At 42.5% G+C, this 7,924-nt stretch overlaps 2 pseudogenes; both read right to left on the bottom strand.

Moving 5' to 3' along the window:
- Positions 1 to 1,874: 1,874 nt before the first annotated feature.
- LOC107522527 (large ribosomal subunit protein eL39-like) lies at positions 1,875 to 2,029 on the bottom strand (annotated as a pseudogene).
- A 4,124-nt stretch (positions 2,030 to 6,153) lies between these two features.
- LOC103113854 (prohibitin 1-like) lies at positions 6,154 to 7,134 on the bottom strand (annotated as a pseudogene).
- Positions 7,135 to 7,924: the final 790 nt, after the last annotated feature.

Below are 7,924 nucleotides of genomic sequence, written 5' to 3'. Positions count from 1 at the left end.
AGTGCTACGGTTTTAATGGAAGAAGAGAGGAAGGGACACCACAGTATTGCTCCACCATCCAGAGTTCCCCTGGTGCTACCCACACTGCTTCCATGGGGTCAAGCCTAGCCCTCCCCCCCCCCCACAAGGTAAAGTATACATTTTACCCACTGAGCTCCCAGGCTCCTTTTTCATTTATAAAGAAATATTTTTTAATAGGAAAAGGCAATGTTAATGATGTTTCCTGTCTTCCAAGGCCTTTTAAGATGGTCTTATTACTACTTTCTGTTGTATTTCCTTGGGCAACACTCAAAGAGAATGTATCAAGGTTCCCATCCCACTCACTTCTGAATCACTGTGCCCAGAGGAGGGTGGGGGTGGGAAGACCAGTTACCCTTCCCTATAAGGACCTGTCACTGTAGCTCATGTGGATGGGGATCCCCAGGGGGATAGCTTGGTGCCTGGAGGAGAGGTGGGCAGGGCTCCTCCCTGCTGAGTCACCTGCGAGCACTCGGCCCCCAAACCAGCTCTGAAGATGACTACCATTTTGCCCTGCTCCCCTGCTGGGTGTGAGGGTGACCTGGCCTGGGTCTGAGGCACAGGGCCTAGGTTGGGGGCAGATGAGAGAGGATGGACCCAGGGTCCTCATATCTGATCTTCCCATAAATTTACCCCTCTGGGAGTATGGACCAAAACTCTTTATGGGGTGCAAAAGGTGGGAGTTTTTGGCTTCTGTAATTGCTTCTTCACTGGACATGGGCATTGGCAGGTTGATCCATACCCTCAGCCCATGTTCAGCAGAGAAGCAATTACAGAAAGCCAGACCTTCCACCTTCTGCACCCCATAATGATCCTGGGTTCATACTCCCAGAGGGATAAAGAACAGGAAAGTTTCCACTGGAGGGGGTGGGATATGGAACTTTGGAGGTGGGAAATGTGCGGAATTTTACCCCCCTTATCCTATGGCTTTGTTGATATTTTCTATTTTATAAATAAATTAAAATAAATAAATGAGAATGACACTTTGAGGAGAGGAAACCTAACTAGAGATTAGGGACTGAGGCAAGAGAGCTCATAGCAGGTGCAGGGAATGGCTCCTTGTCAGTTTTGTGCATTTGTGCATCAGTGGTACTTTGCACAGGCAGAGGACTCTGCAGAGAGGATTTGCCTTTCAGCCTAGCCTGTAAATAAACTGCGTTATAGAGTGAGGCACACAAGATGGACTCATCTGTGAAGGCTCTGGTTACTTTAAAATCTCTACTCTAACTGTGTTATGTATTGGTGCTTCTCTTTCACTCCCAAACAGTGCCTTGTGTCATTCTTGTGTCCTCTTGCCACTGAGTTGATCAGTCTTCTCAAAAACCCAGCTGTGGTTTTGTTGCTCTCCCTTTATTCTTTCCCCTTCACCTTCTTCTTGTTTATTCCTTCTTCCTTCTTCCTACTTTTGTTCTTGTTATTTTCATCTATTCTTTTTTCCCTTGTAGAGCACTGAGCTTATCAGTTTTGAAGATGTCTTCTTTTCTTTTTTTCTCCATTTTTTATTAGGGGATTAATGGTTTGCAGTAAATACAGCTATTGATACATGTGTAAAATTTCTCGATTTTCTGCAAAACACCCTTACTCCCAGTCTAGGTCTTCCTCTGCCATCATGCACAAAGACCTGAGCACCCCTCTTCTCCCCAGAGTCCTCTACTTTGGTGCAATACACCAAAGATTTCTCTTTTACTTCCTTTCTTTTTTGTTCTAAATAACTCACATATTTATTACTGAGTCAGGAAACAAGAATAGATACAAGACCAAGTGGGTTCCTAGTCAAGTGTGCAAGGCAACAGTGCTTCACTCAAGATACCATCGATCTAGCCCAGCATAAACATGTGAGCATATTAGGGGAATCCTTATACACCAAGCTTTGTTCTTCTCCAGTGTCTCCTCTTGGAGTTGTACCATTTTTATTACCAGTTTTTATCCGAATCCACTGGGGAATAGGATGTATCTGCTTTTGCTCTTTATCCAGGAAACACTTGATTCTGAAAGTCTTATGGGAAGACATGGTGAGGATGAATCAGCCCGCCGCCACAATGGCAGAGAAAAGGAGCACATGTTTAAAGCTAGAAATGGTGCTCTCCACACTCCTTCAGCATCCTTCTAGTTTGTCACATGATGATCTAATTATCTTTCAGTTCTAATTATATTCTGATTTCCCTTATGATACCCTTGGCTCATATCGAGGGATTCGTGAATTTAAATCTCAAAGCCTTTGGGTTAGCAAAGAACAGTTGGATGATTTATTTCTATTCTTGCTTCACGGAGCCTAAATATTAGTTCTTTGTATGGGTTGAGGATGACTTTATGACCTACTTATTCCACTTGCAGTTGTTATATAAAAGTTCTAAGCGTACTTTGAAAAACTGTATTCTTTATTTTCTGGATGATGGAAACTGTTGTCCAGTAATCTTCAGACTATCTCTATTTTTGCCTTCTGATCTATCAATTATAAATGACTGGATATCATGTATGTTATGGTGTCCTGCTACAGTGGAGCATGTGGTGAGCATGGACTTATGCCATGCAGATGCCTCTTCAAAGGAACCTGCTGCACAGAGCAGAGTTGGTTTATAGCTGCAGTCCTTCACAGTGACACTTTCAGACCCAGTGTTACAATCTCTCTCTCTTTGTGTGTGTGTATGTATGTATGTGTGTGTGTATGTGTATGTATGTGTGTGTGTATGTGTGTGTGTGTGTGTGTGTGTGTTTTTCCATAGCACTGCTCAGCACTAGCTTATGGTGGTGTGGAGGACTGAACCTGGAGCTTCAGACCCTCAGGCATGACAAGGTCTGTGTAACCATTATGCTATCTCCTCTCCCCAGACCCACAGTGCCTTTTACTCCCAAACACCTCCTACCTCCCTGGGTTGCTCCCAGCCGAAGTCTAAACAGCAGGACATTCTAGAGTTGGATCATTTCTGCCCAGATGTAAGACTCTTCCAACAGGCAATCTCTGCTGGGGGACCACCTATCAGAGTGGCCCACACTTTGAAAGCATCCTACTGTGTGCCTGCTCCTTCCTGCTCTGCTTTCCCAGGTGTCAGACCTACAGATGTGGTCTGAAGGCCATGGCAGCCTGTTTCCACACCTTCTCCTCACCACTAAGTGAGGACTCTGTTATGTCCCCTTGCTCTGAAAAGTGGCAAACGTAGCTAGTCTGGGTGTGGGGGCTCTTTTCTCCATAGCCTTATGCACATTTAAAAAATATATTTATTTATTTATTTTCCCTTTTTTTGACCTTGTTGTTTTATTATTGTAGTTATTATTGTTGTTGTTATTGATGTCATCATTGTTGGATAGGACAGAGAGAAATGGAGAAAGGAGGGGAAGACAGAGAGGGGGAGAGAAAGACAGACACCTGCAGACCTGCTTCACCGCCTGTGAAGTGACTCCCCTGCTGGTGGGGAGCTAGAGGTTATAACCGGGATCCTTACGCCAGTCCTTCGGCTTTGCAGCATGTGCGCTTAACCTGCTGCACTACCACTTGACTCCTAAAGCAACCTTCTTGCAGTTTAAGTGTCCATCTTTCTTAACTTCGATATCATGGAATACCTGCCTCTATTCTGGTTGTTCACATAAGGCTTCCCTTTTTTAAACTGGCCTTTGCTAGACTCTGGTGGGATTTCTGTCTTTATCACTTTATTTCTAGGAATTAATTTTTTTTAGTTTTTAAAAAATATTTATTTATTTATTCCTTTTTGTTGCCCTTTCTGTTTTATTGTTGTAGTTATTTTTTTCTTTTTTTAAATTTCTTTATTGGGGAATTAATATCTTACATTCAACAGTAAATACAATAGTTTGTACATGCATAACATTTCCCAGTTTTCCATATAACAATACAACCCCCACTAGGTCCTCTGTCATCCTTTTTGGACCTGTATTCTCCCCCACCCCCACCCCAGAGTCTTTTACTTTGGTGCAATATGCCAATTCCAGTTCAGATTCTACTTGTGTTTTCTCTTCTGATCTTGTTTTTCAACTTCTGCCTGAGAGTGTGATCATCCCATATTCATCCTTCTGTTTCTGATTTATTTCACTTAACATGAATTTTTCAAGGTCCATCCAAGATTGGCTGAAAACGGTGAAGTCACCATTTTTTACAGCTGAGTAGTATTCCATTGTGTATATAGACCACAGCTTGCTCAGCCACTCATCTGTTGTTGGACATCTGGGTTGCTTCCAGGTTTTGGCTATTACAAATTGTGCTGCCAAGAACATATGTGTACACAGATCTTTTTGGGTGGGTGTGTTGGGTTCCTTAGGATATATCCCCAGGAGAGGAATTGCAGGGTCATAGGGTAGGCCCATTTCTTGCTTTCTGAGAGTTCTCCAGACTGTTCTCCACAGAGGTTAGACCAATTTACATTCCCACCAACAGTGCAGGAGGGATCCTTTGACCCCACACCCTCTCCAGCATTTGCTGCTGTTACCTTTTCTGATGTATGACATTCTCACAGGAGTGAAGTGGTATCTCATTATTGTCTTTATTTACATTTCTCTGACAATCAAAGGCTTGTAGCATTTTTTCATGTGTTTCTCGGCCTTTTGGATCTCTTCTGTGGTGAATATTCTGTCCATGTCCTCCCCCCATTTTTGGATGGGGTTATTTGTTGTCTTGTTGTTGAGTTTGGCAAGCTCTTTATATATTTTGGTTATTAGCCTCTTGTCTGATGTATGGCATGTAAAGATCTTCTCCATTCTGTGAGGGGTGTCTTTCTTTTTGTGGTGATTTCGTTTGTTGTGCAGAAGCTTTTTAATTTGATGTAGCCCCATAGGTTTATACTTGTCTTAGTCTTCTTTGTAATTGGATTCGTTTCATTGAAGATGTCTTTAAAATTTAGATGGAAAGAGTTCTGCCAATATTTTCCTCTAAGTATTTGATAGTTTGTGGTCCAACATCCAAGTCCTTGATCCACTTGGAATTTACTTTTCTATTTGGTGAAGTATAGTGGTTCAGTTTCATTCTTCTGCATGTTTCAGCCCATTGTTTCCAACACCATTTGTTGAAGAGACTCTGTTTTCCCCATTTAATAGTCTGGGCACCTTTGTCAAAGATTAGATGTCCATAGGTGTGGGGCCTCATTTCTGGGCTCTCAATTCTATTCCACTGGTCAGTGGGTCTATTCATGTTCCAGTACCAAGCAGTTTTGATGACAATGGCCCTATAATACAATTTGAGATCTGGGAGTGTGATGCCTCCAGTTCTGTTCTTTCTTCTCAAGATTGCTTTGGCAGTTCTAGGTCTTTTCTAGTTCCAGATAAACATTTGTAGCATTTTTTCTATTCTACTAAAAAATGTGCTTGGGATCTTGATGGGGATAGCATTAAATTTGTGGATGGCTCTGGGTAATATATTCATTTTGATGATATTAATTCTTCCAACCCAGGAACATGGCATATCTTTCCACTTCTTTGTGTCTTTTTCAATTTCTTTGAGTAGTGACACATAATTTTCAGTATACAAGTCTTTCACTTCTTTGGTTAGATTTACTCCTAGATATTTTATTGTTTTTGTTGCTATAGTAAAAGGAATTGATTTCTGGATCTCAATTTCTTCTTAGTGTTTGCATAGAGGAATGCCACTGACTTTTGAATGTTAATTTTATAGCCTGACACCTTACTGTATTGCCTGATGATTTCCAAAAGCTTCTTGCTAGATTCCTTAAGTTTTTCCATGTATACTATCATGTCATCTGCAAATAAGGAGAGTTTGACTTCTTCTCTTCCAATCTGTATCCCTTTAATTCCTTGCTCCTGCCTGATTGCTATGGCAAGAACTTCCAACACCATGTTGAATAGTAATGGTGATAGTGGGCAGCCCTGTCTACTACCTGATCTGAGGGGAAATGCTTCCAGTTTTCCACCATTGGGTATGATGTTGACTGTAGGTTTGCTATATATAGACTCCACTATCTTCAGGAATTTACCATCTATTCCCATTTTTTGTAGTGTTTTGATCATAAAGGAATGTTGGATTTTGTCAAAGGTTTCTCTGCATCTATTAATATGACCATGTGGTTTTTGGTCTTGCTTTTATTGATGTAGTGGATCATGTTGATATATATATACATATATATGTGTGTGTGTGTGTGTGTGTGTGTGTGTGTGTGTGTGTGTGTGTGTGATTTCACTTTATTTCCTTCTCTTATAGCCAATCACACAATTTCAGTGATTTCTGGGGCAGGGGCAGAAGGAAGGCTGCGTGAATGATCATGAGGACTGCGGCCCAGATGGCTCCAAGGGAGTGCGGGCGGCCGGGGCCTCACTGGGGCAGCTGGAGGAGCACTGACTGCCCGGAGGGCAAGTAGGTGATGTTCTGCGAGCGCGAGAGCTGGTAGGCGATGTCCTCCGCTGCCTCCAGCTTGCGCAGCTCAATCAGACCTTCGCCTGCGGTGGCCAATGAGTTGGCGATCAGCTCAGCGGCCTTGGAGTCGCCCTCAGTAGAGATAATGGCTGCCTTCTGCTGCTCAGCCTTTTCTACCACAAATCTGGCTCTCTCTGCTTCCTGCTGAGCCACCTGTTTGGCTTCTACCGCTTCTGTGAACTCCTTCCGAAGGTCAGATGTGTCAAGGATGCGTCATCCAGGATGAGCCCAAAGGTGGCCGCTCGCTCCGTAAGGTCATCGCTCACCTGTCTGGAAACGAGCTCTTTCTGCGTGATTAGTTCTCCAGCATCAAAGCGAGCCACCACTGACTTGAGGATCTCTGTGGTGATGGACGGCAGCACACGCTTGTCATAGTCCTCCCTGATGCTGGTGAAGATGCGAGGAAGCTGGCTAGCAACCGGCCGGAAAAGGATGCGCAGGGTTATGTTGACGTTCTGTAAATCTTTGCTGCCAGTAATTACTGGCACATTTCGTGGCTGAGAGAGGCAGTCAAAGATAATCGGTTTTTGTACCCATGGGATGAGAAAGTGAGTGTCTACTCCTACCACAATGTCCTGTACGCCACAAAACCGATAAAAAATGACAGCTCTGTGACCAGCATCCACATTATACAAGGCAGAGTTCACCACACCTCTGGCAACAGCTAAAGCCAGGCCAAACTTGCCAATGGACTCAAACACTTTGGCAGCCATGTCTCCTTCTGCTGAACCCTCGCACACCTGCATTCACTCACTGCATTCACCTGCATTCATGACCTCCACATGAATTCCCCTGATTTACGTATATCAAACCATCCTTGCATCCCTGGGATAAACCCCACTTGGTCATGATGAACAATCTTTTTAATATACTGCTGTATCCAGTTGGCTAGATTTTGTTCATTGTTTTCACATCTATGTTCTTCAGAGATATTGGTCTGTAGTTTTCTTTTGTGGTTGTGTCTCTGTCTGCTTTTGGTATCAAAGTGATGTTGGCTTTATAGAAGCTGGAAGGGAGTATTCCAGTGTTCCAATAGAATGGAGTATTCCAGAGTATTCCAATCTTCTGGAAGACTTTTAAAAGTAGAGGTATTAGTTCTTCTTTGAAGGTTTTGTGGAATTCATTTGTAAAACCATCTGGTCTAGGACTTTTATTTTTGGGAAGGTTTTTGATAACTGTTTCAATTTCATTAGCTTTGATAGGCCTGTTCATGTCATCTAATTCCTCTTTACTTAATTTTGGAAGTTCGTAGGTATCTAGGAAATCGTCCATTTCTTCCAGGTTCTCTAGCTTGGTGGCATATAGTTGTTCATAGAAACCTCACATGATACGTTGAATTTCTGCGGTGTCTGTTGTGATATCTCCTCTTGTATTTATGATTCAATTTATTTGGGTCTTCTTCCTTTTTTGTTTTGTGAGTTTGACTAAAAGTTTGTCGATTTTGTTCACTCTTTCTAAGAACCAACATTTACTTTTGTTGATCTTTTGTATGGTTTTCTTATTTTCAATGTTGTTTATTTCTGCCCTAACTTTAGT

This window comes from Erinaceus europaeus, chromosome 4 (genome assembly GCF_950295315.1).
Source record: "Erinaceus europaeus chromosome 4, mEriEur2.1, whole genome shotgun sequence".
Lineage (NCBI taxonomy): Eukaryota > Metazoa > Chordata > Mammalia > Eulipotyphla > Erinaceidae > Erinaceus > Erinaceus europaeus.
This window is presented reverse-complemented; position numbering and strand designations above follow the sequence as displayed.